This window comes from Canis aureus, chromosome 3 (assembly GCF_053574225.1).
Source record: "Canis aureus isolate CA01 chromosome 3, VMU_Caureus_v.1.0, whole genome shotgun sequence".
Classification (NCBI taxonomy): domain Eukaryota; kingdom Metazoa; phylum Chordata; class Mammalia; order Carnivora; family Canidae; genus Canis; species Canis aureus.
Window position 1 is genome coordinate 78,487,366 of NC_135613.1, and position 14,330 is coordinate 78,501,695.

The window sequence follows — 14,330 nt, forward strand, 5'->3', positions numbered from 1 at the left end:
TGAGATGGAGCCCTGAGTCAGGCTTCTTGCTTAGTGGAGAGTCTGCTTAAGATTCTCTCTCTCCCTCTGATGCCCCCTGCTCATAGGCTCTCTAAATAAATAAATAAATAAATAAATAAATAAATATTTTTAAAAGTGTATAGGATGAAGAAGTTCTGAGGATCTAATGTACAGTATGGTGACTATAGTTAACAATGCTTTATTGTATACTTGAAAGTTGCTGGGGAGCTTGGATGGCTCGGTCGGTTAATCATCTGAGTCCTGATTTCAGCTCAGGTTGTTGTCTCAGGGTCGTGAGATTGAGCCCTGCATCAGGCTGTGCTCAGTGGGGAGTTTGCTTGAGATTCTCTTTCTCTTTCTCCCTCTGCCTCTCCCCTCACACTCTCTCTCTAAAATAATAAATAAAATTTTTTAAACAAAGATGGGGCACCTGGGTGGCTCAGTCAGTTAAATGTCTGCCTTTGGGTCAGGTTATGATCTCGGGGCCCCAGGATTGAGCCCCATGTCAGGCTCCCTGCTCAGTGAGGAGTCTGCTTCTCCCTCTCCCTCTGCTCCTCCCTCCCCACTCATGCTCTCTCTCTCTCTCTCAGATGAATAAAATCTTAAAAAAAAAAAAAAGAAAGTTGCCAAGAGAGTAGATCTTAAATGTTCTCATCTCACACACACACACACACACACACACACGGTAACTATGTGAGATGATGGATGAATTAACTAATATATTGTGGTCATCATTTTGCAACATATACATGTGTCAAATCATGACCTTGTACATCTTAAGTCACATAATGTTGTATGTTGATTATATTTCAACAGAGCTGGGAGGAAACAAATTATTGTGATGGCTAAATGAGATTGTACATGTATCAACAAAATGTTTTGCAGCTAATAAATATTCAATGATGTTAGCTGTTGTTGCTTCATTTTTATTTACTAGTTTATTAAGAAATAACTTAATCATGAGTGCACAAATCTTATATAGCTCTGTAAATTTTGTTTTCTCTGAAATTTTTACATCTGTATATCCCTATGCAGCCACCCCTACATCAAGATATGGAATTCTTCTAGCACAATAAAAGGCTCACTTTTGTCCCCTTCCCATCATGATCCATCTGCTCCCCCAATTAACCAATATTCTAACCTTTAATAGCACAGATGAGTTTTTCCTGTTCTTGGAGCGCCTGGGTGGCTCAGTCAGTTGAGTGATTGACTCTTAATCTCAGCTCAGGTCTTGATCTCAGGGTCGTGAGTTTAAGCCCCATGTTGGGCTCCATGCTGGGCATGGATCTACTTAAAAAAAAAAGAAGAAAAAGTTTTTCCTCTTCTTGAATCTCACATAAATATAATTATGTAGTTCTTTAGGAACTAGCTTCTTTCAGTAAACACTATATTTGGTGATATTCATCCATGTTGCATAAGTAACAGAATTTTGTTCTTCCTTGCTGTATGATATTCCATTTGTTGAATATATTACACATACACCATACTTTACTTCTATGTTATACTATTGATCAACACTGAGTTGTTTTCGTTTCTTGCTATTATAAATAATCTGCTATGAATACACTTGTGCATGTCTCTGGTGCACATAAGCACTCATTTCTGTTGGTATATACCCAGAAGTGGAATTGCTAGGTCTCAAGGTTAGCCCTGGTAGATATACACCAAGCAACTTTTCTCCAAAATTTGTGCCAGTTTCTGTTCCCCACAGCCGTGTGTAGGACTTCCAGGTGTCCCACAGCCTCATCATCACTTGGTTTTCTGAGTCCTTTTCATTTTAGTCATCATAAGGGGGACATAGTAGTATCTCACAGAGCTTGTAATCGGCATCTTCCTGTTGACTTACAATGTCGACCACTTTTGTGCGCTTTTTGTCCATTTGGAAATTGTTGCTTATAAAGTGTCTTTTTAGGTCTTTTGTCCCTTTAAAAAATGTTAGCTATTATTTTGTATCATCACTAGTGTACATTAACAACATATATTTTATTTATTAATTTAGCACAAGCAGAGGGGAGACACAGAGGGAGAGGGAGAGGGAGAGAGAGAATTTCAAGCAAACTCTGTGCTGAGCACAGAGTCCAGTGCAGGGCTTGATCCCAAGACATCAAGATCATGATCTGAGCTGAAATCCAGTCCGATGCTTAACCAGCTGAGCCACCCAGGAGCCCCACCACTGTACTTTTTAATGACCAGTTTAGCTATATGCTCTCCCAATATATTACACTTATTGATATCAAGGTCTATATGTCCTTCATTTACAAGCTTTTGGTGCTTAGCATAAGGTTCTCACTCTACATTCGCTAAATAAATTAGCAAATGGCCAAGACTTAGTCAATCATGATAAAATATCGCCATCTGGTGTCAATAGGAGTGAACGAGAAATGGAGCAATGTAAAGCTCCATTTATATAGTTTGTTAGGCTTTCTATTTGAGCTTTCCCTTCTATATGATCTTTTAAAAAATTATTTTTTGCATTGCCTCTGCATACTTGCTCCTTTTTATTTGCCATTTGCACTTTCGTTTTTTTCAAATCTATTTAAATTTTGGGCCTGGGGAACTTTTTTCTTGGGGTGATTACATCTTCAAGAGCTAAGTGTGGTATTTGTAGATACAACAATCAGTGCTTACTATATTCTAGCCCTGTGGTAAGTGCCAGCACATACTCTGAAGTATATTCAAGAGACCTGAGGTGCTTAGAGGTAAGTAAGGGAGAAACATAAGAAATCAAAGTAAAATACCAAAATAAATGCCTGAAATAGGTATTTGTTCATTCATTCATTCATTCATTCGTCAACAGATATTTACTGAGCACTTACCAGGCACCAGGCACTGTTTAGGTACAAACCGTCTAAAGGTGTGTTGTCCTAAACCTGACTGCTCTAAGAAAACTTGTTGTAAAAGCACATATTATTTTTCGAGAATTCTGGATTTGCATGTTTGTCCTTCCGATTAAATCCCTACAGACAATAGGCCGTGTGAAACTCCAGTCTTTATTAAGATTACACATAGAACAAGATGGCCATAGGTAAAAAAATGTTTTCCATGAAGCCAACTAAGGTGGAAGGGAGGTGTTGAAAATCATGGTTCTGCTACCCTGTATCAGGAATTGTGCTCAGCGTTGAGCAGACAAAACCAAGAGAAAAGTTAACAGATGATCACAAGGCAATGTTCAAAGGGCCATGTAAGAAGCATATGAAGGGAAAATCAGAGCACGCCTCTTGCAGGATGTAAACCACGAGTTGAGTTCAAAATAAAAAGGAATGAGCAGGAAAGAGTAGGTGCTCCATGGATGGAGTGGGTGTGCACAGGACAAGCTGCGTCAGTAAATGGCCTGCCTGCAGAGCTAAGGAGTTTGTGTTCCACCTTGAATATGTCACTGAGCAATAGGACAGAATAGAAGTAATAGGACGCAATTTGATATTCAGAAAATTTGCTGGCCATCATGCAGAGGATGAGTTATGGAGGGGCAACACTGGGTATATGTTAGAAGGCCATTGTGATAACTCACACCATGAGGCCTGGACCATTGCAGCGGCGGCGGGGGGGAAGGGGGAGCGGGAAGAGGGGAAATAAAAGGAAGGCACAGATATAGTCGGTAAAGATAATTTAGAATTAGCATCACTTATGGGATACAGAGAGGGAGAGGAGAGAGTCAGGGTCAAATCACAGGTTTTTGCTTTAGGTAGATGGTAGCCGGTCACTTTCGAGGAGGATAACAGATTTGGGGGTCCTGACTTTACTCACCATTTTTGGTTGTAATAAGGAAAAAGGCCCATGGGTATCGTGATTATTTTTGTACCCTGGTACAAAAATTTTTACTTCCCTGTTTAGATTGCTCAGGTCAGAGTGCCAGAAGGTGAATATACTGCCTCTTACTTAGCTCGACCGTGTATGAAGGCTTGAGGTCCAAAGATCTAGGTGGTTCCAGGAAGCCCAGTTTTTGTACTGATATCTCTTTAAAATTTGAGGCAGCAGTAGGGAGCTTTCAAAAATTCGAGGTCCCAGACATGGTCCTAGTTCATTCCATCCAACAGTTTTGCAGACCTGGAGTCTCTGTGGAGGAACCTAGCCTCTGGCATTGGGTGTCGGCCTCCAGTGGTAATTCCTTAAACTGCAAGTGCAACTGCAAGTCTGCAAGTGAGCAGAACCTGACCTTTCAGATATTTGGGTTTGGATTCCCTTTGGTAGCCTCAGGCAGCTCAGAGTTCAGGCTTTGGTTCGGTAGTGCCAGGCGCAGCACGCTATACCCTTGGGGTTCCTTCTTCTGCCTAGAGGGAGTCTTAACTAGTGGTGAAGAGAAAGAATTGTGAGCCAAACTGGAGCCTGGATTTAAATGTCGGTTTTACTAATCGCTAGCTGTGTAACCTTAAGCAAGTTATTTCATTTCTTTGTGCTTCGGTTTCCTTATTTGTGAAATTAGTCACGAATTCTTTCTTCTTAGGTGTATGATTCCCCAAAAGATTTGCTGAAGTCCAATTTCCTGGTACCTGTGAATGTGACCTTATGGGGCTTCTGCAGATGTGATCAAAATGTAGGAAGAGGCAAGAAAGAATTCTTCCCTTTGGAGGGAGCCCAGCTCTGCTGACACCTTAAATTTGGACTTCTAGCTCCTAGAACTTTGGGAGAATACATTTCTGTTGTTTGAAGCCACTCAGTTTATAGTAATTGTTAGTCATCCCCAGAAGACTAATATAATAGGGTGCTTGTAAAGAGTAAATTAGTGAACATAATAAAGCACTTAGGAAATTGGCACAGGGTAAGTGCTGTGTGCTCTCATCAATCCACAAAGTCACAAAAGTGGTCAACAATGGATCTAGATTTAAACTCAGACTAATCACCATGCAATACAGGCTTTACAAAATGGGAAATAAACGCAGATTTACATGTTTGAAATTAAAATGTATACCACGAATGTATCTTTTAAAAATGCTTTGCCAGCTTTGTAGATTGTGTGACAAGTTACTGAACACCCCACCCCCAAAAAAATTACTGATCCCAATCACAGCAGATAAGCAAGTTTCCAACCTATTGTTTTTCTTTCGGTCCCTGAGGTACAAGATTGGAGAGAACCACCAGCAGCATCATAGGGCTAGGAAAGATTTAGGATTTTGCTGACATTGGAAAAATACAGGGATAAGAGTTGGAGATTGGGATTTGGGTAGAGCAAGGGTATAAGCCTATGAACTTGGTTTGTCTGACTCTGGAATACAGGGAAGAGGAAGCTGACAATCAAGGTAGAGGTCCTATCTCTCACTCCGAAGAATTCAGCAATGGGAAGCCAGATAGGCAGGAATTAAATGGGAATTGGGAAAGGAAATTAAAAGAGACTGGAAAAACATAGTGTGGAGGCTAAAGGAAGGGATTACTCAGAGAAAAGCCACAAACTGGCCAGAAACTTCCAAATCATGCAAGAAGAGAAGGATTTCAAAAGCCATTCTTCGAGAGAGGAGATGGTTTGCAGGAAAGATGGATTTTTCCCTACGGCATAGGAAGCTTCTTAAGGGCAGATTTCTCTCTCAGTGTAAGTGGTGGACTTGGATTGATTGGTACTCCACAGAAACCAAAACCATAGCCTTTTTCTTATCACTCCTTTCCTTCCTTCCCTTTAGTTGCTTAAAGTGCCATTATTTGTCTATGGACATAGTAGTAGAAATAGCTGGAAAATTGCTAGAAATAGCAATGTGGATTTAGAAGACAGTATGGATCTAAGAACGTAAGTTTTTGTTGGGAGACATGATTATCTAATGGAGTTGGCAGTACTGCAGATGTCACACTGGTTCCGAGACATCCTTGAGTTTTCTAAACTTTGTAGGTGTGGGGCTGGTGCCAGGACAATCCCATGTGTCCTTTAACTCTGGATTCCTAGAAGAGTAGGATGAATGAGTGACATTGTTCAGAGCCACTTTGGGTCCTAAACCCAGAAGCAGCAGCTTCTGACCCATGGTTGGAGAAGATAACTGGGCGCCACGCAGGGACTAGAATGGAAAGATTCAACACATAGTTGGGATATTTGATTTTCCTTATGGAAAAAGACAAAATTAAGATCATCTGGAGGGACTTAATTTACCTGTGGCAAAAGAAGATTTACTTGAAAATGGAAAGAGTTCGGGATCCCTGGGTGGCACAGTGGTTTAGCGCCTGCCTTTGGCCCAGGGCGCTATCCTGGAGACCCGGGATTGAATCCCACATCGGGCTCCCGGTGCATGGAGCCTGCTTCTCCTTCTGCCTATGTCTCTGCCTCTCTCTCTCTGTGTGTGATTATCATAAACAAATAAAACTTTTAAAAAATGTTAAAAAAAAAACAGAAAGAGTTCATATTATTAAATTTTATAGGATAGTTTCAAATTTCAAGATACTTTATGGCGACAATACTGGTTATCATAGGGCTATCATTTGGTTCTCATTACATAACTCTGGCAAGTTTGGGTGGATATTGAATGGATCTGAGTCAAGAGCTATATATTTTTTTTCCTCAGTGTATTTTACGCCATAGGGAAAACGTATTTGAAGTAACATCCTCACTCTCAGTGGCTTCTGGAACTGTAAAAACAGAGATATTCATAATAGTCTTGAGGAGCCAAAGTGGTTTTTTCATTGATCCTATAAGCAGTAGAAAGAATCAGAATGAAGCCATCGTGAAAACATGGTCAGGGCTTTTCTGATACACAGACATCTCATGCAGGGGCAGTAGCAGCCTGGTTGGCCACAGGTCCAGTCAGTAAGTAATTTGGGTTAATATGACAACTAACAGAAATATTGGCTCCTAAGGGTTCTATTAATATCCCTAGTTGACATAGGAGAAACCTTAGAGATGTTAAGTAACTTACATGCTCAGATCACAGAACTAATAAATGATGGAGGTGGGACTCAAATCTAGGTCCATATCTAGGTCCATTTATCCAGAGTCTGTGCTCTTAACCAATGCCCTGTTCTGCCTCTGTCTTAATTGAGTCATCTATTCCAGCAAAGTTGACCACCCGCCCCTCCCCCCCCACCTTCTATGCTATCTACTTAGTCCACCTCATATATCAGGTTGGAGGCCAGTCTTTCCCACCAGTTCATGAATTCTTTGGAAGCAAAGCTCTTAGTAATCACTGTACCTAACACAAAGCTTGGCACCAAGCAGAAGCCCAATAAATGTCTAACAAATGGGTGGATATTATTATTTATTCTCCAGATGCTTACATCTAGTGACTTATGCAACATCTCCACTAGTCTTTCTAGTAGACATCTCAAACTTACCATGTCCAAACCATACTCCTCATATTCCTGGCGAGATGTGCTTTACCTAACAGTCTTCCCATCCTAGTCATTGGTGTCTACTTTCTTCCATTTACTCAGCCCAAAACCTTAGAGTATTCTTTGACTTGTCTTTTTCTCAAATCCCACATCCATCAGTAAATCCTGTAAATTCTACTTTAAGCATATAATTTGAACCCTACCACATCTCATCACTTTTGCTGCTACTGTTCTTGTCCAGACTCAGTTCATCTTTCATGTGGATAACTGTATCAGCCTGCCAGTGGTTTCCCTTCTTCCATCTTTGTTCCCCTACAACCCATTCTCACTATCAGCATGTTTCTATGTATGTAGTGAGATCGTGTAACAGTTTTTTGAATGATAGACTCTAGTGGATCCCCAATGTATTCAGAATAAAAGCTCAAGTTGTTCCAATGGCTTATAAGGATCTCCATGATTTGCCTCCTCTTATCCCCCTAATTGCAACTCCTACAACCCTCTCCCTTGCTCTCTCTGCTCCAGGCTCACAGGTCTCCTTGCTGCTTCTCAAATATGCCAAGCACAACCTTGTCTCAGGGACTTTGCACTTGCTATTCACTTTAGAATGCCTCTTCCCTGTAATATTCATGACTCACTCCTTTGTGCTCTTTGAAGTCTTCGTTCAAATATCTCCTTTACTGTGATCTTTCCTTGCTTGCTTCCTGCCCTAACCCTAGAGTGTGCCTTATACTTTCCCTGATTCATTCTTCTTGGCCTTTGTCACCTTCTAGTATGCTATATAACTGCAACAGCAATTTATTTTGTTCACTGTTTGTCTCTCCTCACTACAATCTAAGCTCTACGAAGATAGGGATCTTTGTCTCTTGTTTACTGCCATTTCCTGAATATCTAGAACAGAATCTGTTTACATGATAAGTATCTTTTTGAAAGAGAAAGAACAAGAGAGCACGACTGGAGGGGGAAGGTAAAGGGGGGAGGAGTAGAGGGAGAGGGAAAGAGAATCTTAAGCAGGCTCCACACTCAGCTTACAGCCCGACAAAGGGCTCCACTCATGACCCGGAGATCATAACCTTAGCCGAAATCAAGAGTTGGACACTTAGCTGACTAAGCCACCCAGGTACCTCCCTGATAAGTATATAATAAATGTTGAGTATACGAAAGAAAAGGTGAAGAAATTCATCACGTAGTTCAGGAAGTGTATGTTCTGAGCTATTGGATCGGGTGAGCGCTATACCCATTTCGAGCTCTATGATCCCATGACTGTGTGACCTTCTAATTGATATGCCCCTGACTCAACTCTAGGCCGATTTTCACTAAGAAAATTCATCAAAACAATTGTTTCTATAGAGCAAAATTTATTTACACAGAGTGACTTTTTTTGGTCAGTTTAGTAACAAAACTTCCTATAATTAGCACTTACATGCAAGTACTTCCTCTGTCCATGTAACAGTCTTCTCCATAAGACTCCTCTGAGTCCATTTTTCTGCTTATCCATCCCCCATTCTCAGATGATGAACATGGCACTGGCTGCAGGAGAAGAAAGTAACCCTTGCTTAGTCCCTTGACTTTCCTTTCTCCCTGTACAGGAGCTGCTCATGTTTTGTATTCACCTGAACATTTCCGTGCTTTTTGTCACAGAATGAGCTATTTTGTAACATCAATCTGTCCACCTGTACTTTTGATCCTATCCTCTTAAAGATTTGCTTCCTCTATTCTCCCACCTTTTGTATTTCTAATGTTTCTGGCTGCCCTTGTTCCTTCCCTCAGCTTATTTAACTGTACAAATAGGTATCAGCACACCTAGCTCCCAGTCTGGCAAACAGCAGGTGGTCCATACATGTGACTTTGCCTCTTCTGCTGCTTGGAGTCTCCCTGACATCTTTTCTTGACACTGAATCTCCCCAAACTGCCACACTGTTTGTTTCCATCTCCAGCCTTTTCCATCATCTGTTCTGCAGTTGGTCCCTTTCTCCACTCCTACTCATTTATCTAATTTTCACCCCACATTTCTCATTAATGCAATCATGAAATCAAATGCTCGGCTTTAGTCTTCACCCACCTTGCCTCCTCTATGGCATTTGACAACACAGAATGTGTCCTCCGTTTCAAATTTTCTTCTCTTTTGGATTTTTTTTTTCAACACTTCTGTCTTCTGAGTCTCCTCTTCAACTGTTCTTCCCCACTTTTCTTTGGTAGGTAGTTTTCTGCCTCTACCAGTTGTTCCTTAAGGAATGGAAAGCCCAGATTTCTGTCCTTAGCAAATTTTTCTTTTCTTATGCATACACCTTCTTTCTTTCTCATCCAGGTGCATGCCCTGAATTTATACCTATTTGCAGATTACTCTCCAATTTGTATCTCCTTTCCAGACTCTTCCTCTCACAACAGATCTGTTTCTACTTTCTGGATAATCTAGAGTTGCCTCACACTCAATACAACAACAACAACAACAACAACAACAACAACAAAACTGAGCTGAGTATCTTCCTCTGGTGCATTTTCCTTTTTCTGTGTTTCTAATGTGAATAATAATGTCACCTGTCACCTAGATCCCCACAGCCCATCCATGCATGTTTATTCATCTTTGCATCCTCTATCTACATCATCCCTCATTTCCAAGTTTGCTCTTGATTTCTCTATAAAGGTTACACAGAGCATTTTGATCACCCTGTTGGTGATTGATAAAGAGTGTCTGATCCCATTCTCCATTATCAGCTTATAAGGAAAGTGATAAGCAAAAATGCTTTATGTTTTTTATATAGATCAGAGGGCTAGTCTTTAGAAGACTTATATAAAAATAGGCATTTTCCAAATCGGTACGAATGTCAACTCCTTAAAAAAGTAAATTGTGATTCTTGCTAGGAAAATGGTAGAGTACATTACTGATTCTCTTTTTCTCCCCTTATATCCAAACCTTTGCCATATAACTCAGCAGTGAAAGACTCCACCCTTTGACCTTGGGCTTTGTCATATGATTCGCTTTCACTGACAAATGTTAGCCAACTTGAGACATTAGGCGTGGCATGCACTTGGTGGTTAGATTTCCCTTCTGGTACCTTTGCAATCACTATAGGAGTCATATACCAAGGCTCGCACCACTGGGCTCAGGAGGAGAATGAAAGACATGTGGAGTCCCTGCTGCCCCACAGATCACCAGGGAGAAGCAAAGCCACACACCCAAACCCAGACAAGATCAGCTTCTGGAACTCTAGACTTACCTGCAGATGCACAAGCCCAATACGTGCTAATTGTTGAAAGCCACCAAAGTTTTGTGTTATTATGGGGCAGTATTTGACTGATAACAAATACCAACATCTTCTTTTACTTACTTTCTTCTTTCTTTTGACATCATGCATTCCTTCTCCACTGCTCGTGTAAAAAAATTACCGGCTTTGGAGTCACAGTCCTGCTTTTGAACCCACTCCCCTAATGATTAGAAATTGAATAAATGACTTCGTTCCTTTTGGATGTGGTTTTTTAAATCTGTAAAATAATAATAAAAATACCTGTAACACGTTTTCATGAATAAGTTATGTTAAGCAAGGATCAGATTATACTCAACAAATGAGCGGAAACTGATTGAAAGGGATTATAAACTGAAAGAGAATAGGTGACTCTGTTCCTGCTATTCCTAACCCATTGCCCCTCCTATCCCATTCCTCTTCCCACAAACCCACTCTTCTTCTTAGGCTCAGAATGGGTTTCCCAGAGTGAGTTGTCTCTGTCTCCAATACTGTGATGTAGATGGTCTTCTCATTCCCTTCTCTGCTCTATCCAATTGCTAAGGACAAGTCATTGTAAAGAGTACATTTTCTGTTCACCTTTCCTGTCGTCTTTAAGGTGTATGTCTCTGTGTCTGTGTGTATAAATGTCAGCCTGGACTTTCATTGGGGGCATTTAATCCATTTATATTTAATGTAGTATTTATATATTTGGCTTTTTAGCTACTCGCTATTTACTTGATCTACTTTTTAAAATTTTCTCTTGTTGCCTTCATTTGCCTTAATCTTTTACAAGTTCATTGTTTTCCCTCTATTAACTTGTCAGTTACACGTTTCTTTACAATTTTTAAAAATATTTATTTATTTGAGAGAAAGACAACATGAGCTGGTGGGAGTGGGGAGCAGAGGGAGATGGAGAAGCAGACTCCTGATTGAGCTGGGAACCTTTCATGGGGCTCAATCCCAGGACTCTGAGATCATGACCTCAAGGGAAGCCAGAAGCTTAACCAACTGAGCCACCCAGGCTCCCCTCCTTTAATATTTTTTTGGTCGTTATCTCAGAGATCACATCATATATCCTTTATTACTGTCTAAAAAAATATAGTACTTCACCACTTTCCTCATAATTCTAGAGCCTTAGAACATTTAACATCCGCTCTCTCCATTTTATGTATTACTGACAAGTATTTCAATATTCATAAGACATTATTTTCATATCATCAGTATTGATATATATTTATCTACATGTTTACCTTTCTGTAGCTTAGTATTCACTATATTTCTATATTTCCATCTCTTAGTCAATATTGCCAGGGGTTTTTAGTCATCCTTATAATAAAACTAGTTTTTTAATTTGTTAATTTTTTGTTATCACTTTCTGTGGTTATCTCCTTTCTATGTTCTTATATTAAAAAAATTCTTAAGTTGAGGGGCACCTGGCCAGCTCAGCAGTGGAGTGTGTGCCCCTTAATCTCAGGGTCATGAGTTCAAGTCCCATGCTGGATGTGGAGTCTACTTTAAATAAATTAATTTTTAAGAATTTTAAAAATTCTTAAGTTGGTAATTTAGTTCACTATTTTTTCAGCTTTTCCTCTCTTGTAATCATCTAAATACCATTTCCCCTGAATTCCACATGTTTTGATAAACAATATTTACATTTCATTTTAGTTCTAAGTATTAGTAAGCTTCTATGTGATCTCTTCCTTCATACTAGAGTTATTTAATGTAAGAGTTTTTGATGTGGCTATTTTAAAGTCCCCAAACATAGTAATTTACAATTTTTGTTGGTGTAGGTTTTCGAATAAAATATACTGTGGTCAAAGAACATGATCTATATAATATACACTTGTTATTTGTTGAGACTTACTTTACTGCACTCTATAGTAGCAATTATTTTAAGTGTGTTATATATGTTTGAGAACATATATTCTATAATTGTAAGGCATGCATTTTTACTCCCCATAAACATTAAATTGTGTTATACAAATATGTATCTTACTGGTTTTTCCATTTGCTTGATCTATCAATAACTGGGGGAGGTATATTTAAGAGCATGACTAAGGGGATGGATTTGCCAATTTTCCTATGTACTTCTACCAATTTTTGGCATATAATCTGAGGCTACTTCATTAAGCACATAGAAATTTAGATCTGTTACACTTTCCTGGTGGATTAAACTTTTAACTATGTAGATGCCTTACTTCTCATTATACTTTTTGAATAAAAAATCTTTTGTCACTATTAAAATAATACCCTTAGCTTCTTTAGATTAGTATTTGCCTGGTATATTCTTTCCATTGTTCTACTTTTAAACTTTCTTTTCTTTCTTTCTTTCTTTCTTTCTTTCTTTCTTTCTTCTTTCTTTTTCTCTCTTTCTTTTCTTTTCTCTTTTCTTTTCTCTCTTTTCTTTTTTTTTCTTTTCTTCTCTTTTCTTTCTTCTTTCCTTTTCTTTTCCCCTCCCCTCCCCTCTCCTTCCCCTCCCTCCCTCCCTCCCTCCCTCCCTTCCTTCCTTCCTTCCTTCCTTCCTTCCTTCCTGGAGAGTGAGAGAGAGAGCACAAGCAGGGGAAGCGCCAGAGGGAGAAGCAGACTCTACTGAGCCCACTCAGTAGAGTGGGCTGACACAGGCCTTGATCTTGGGACTCTGGGATCATGACCTGAGCCAAAGGCAGATGCCTAACCAAGTGAGCCATGCAGGTGCCCCAACTGTTCATTATTCTTATATTTTTGTGTATCTCTGATATATAGCCTATTGCTCTAATTGACTTTTGAGCCCACCTTAATAATCTCTTTTATTTAATCAATATTTTGTCTGTTTTCTTCACATATTTGGGCTTTCTGCAACTGTTAGTTCAATATTTCTTAGTGTTAGATGTTTATTTTTTGCCTTTCTTTGGACAATATGAGTCACTTTCCTGCTTTTGTCTTTAAATTATTTCCAATTTTCCCTCCACTATTTAGAATATTACTCCATTTCTTGTAATAAGTATCCTTGATACTGCACAGTGCATACTTAATTTAATAATTTAATGTAATAATAGTGCATATTTAATATCCAAAGTTAATCAATATCTTAAAGCTTTTGTTCTGAACAATTCACGAATGCTAACACACTAAAATTCTGGCAACCCTACCCCAATTTACATGTTATTTCTGTTCTCTACTTTAGTAGTTTATACAAAATATAGTTTCATCATAGAAGAGGGCCTTTCAGAATACCTCCTCAGAGGTGAAGAAGCACAGATTTTTTTCCCTTTGTTTCTGGATCCAGTTTCCCACTGTTGTATTGATGTTTCCTGGCTCACAGTTAACTCATCACTGTTTGGGTTCTTATTTCCAACTGCTCCCCAGCTCTTCAGCCTTAAATTTCTTCTCAGTAGACCTTTTGCAGAGATTCAGCAGATGAACCAAAGCACCAAACAGTTGCTGTAGTCCTCTTCCTGAGATCATCCTTTGATAGTCTCTTGGACTCTTCCAAGGGATCATAAGATGTACCACTAATGGAGGAACCACAGATAAAAGAGCACAGAGCAGTAGTCTTACAGGAAATCCTGGAAATTTATAGTTTCAGTTATCTTCCTGTACAAATGGTCTTTTGAAGCCTTGTCATATTCTGCACGGATCATTACTGAGATTTATACTGTATTTAAAGATTGTTTTTTTTTTTTTTTTCATACACCTTTACAGAGGATTGGGTCTTCTTGCTCTGGCTACCTATTACTTCTGCTTCTGGAAGTCTTTATATAAGTTCTGTTTTTTAGCACCCAGTTTTCACTTTAGAGCCCCAATCCTTACAGATTACCAAATAGTCTAGTCTATGCATTTTTTTAAAAGATTATTTATTTATTTATTTATTTATTTATTTATTTATTTATT

General features: G+C 39.2%; 1 long non-coding RNA gene across 1 annotated transcript; it reads right to left on the minus strand.

Moving 5' to 3' along the window:
• Positions 1–8,631: 8,631 nt before the first annotated feature.
• Positions 8,632–12,770, minus strand: LOC144305684 (uncharacterized). The gene is made up of 3 exons (XR_013372689.1): positions 10,566–12,770; positions 9,299–9,462; positions 8,632–8,766 (listed from the first exon to the last, which is right to left on the minus strand). It is a non-coding gene; the product is annotated as an uncharacterized LOC144305684 (long non-coding RNA).
• Between the last annotated feature and the right edge of the window lie 1,560 nt (positions 12,771–14,330).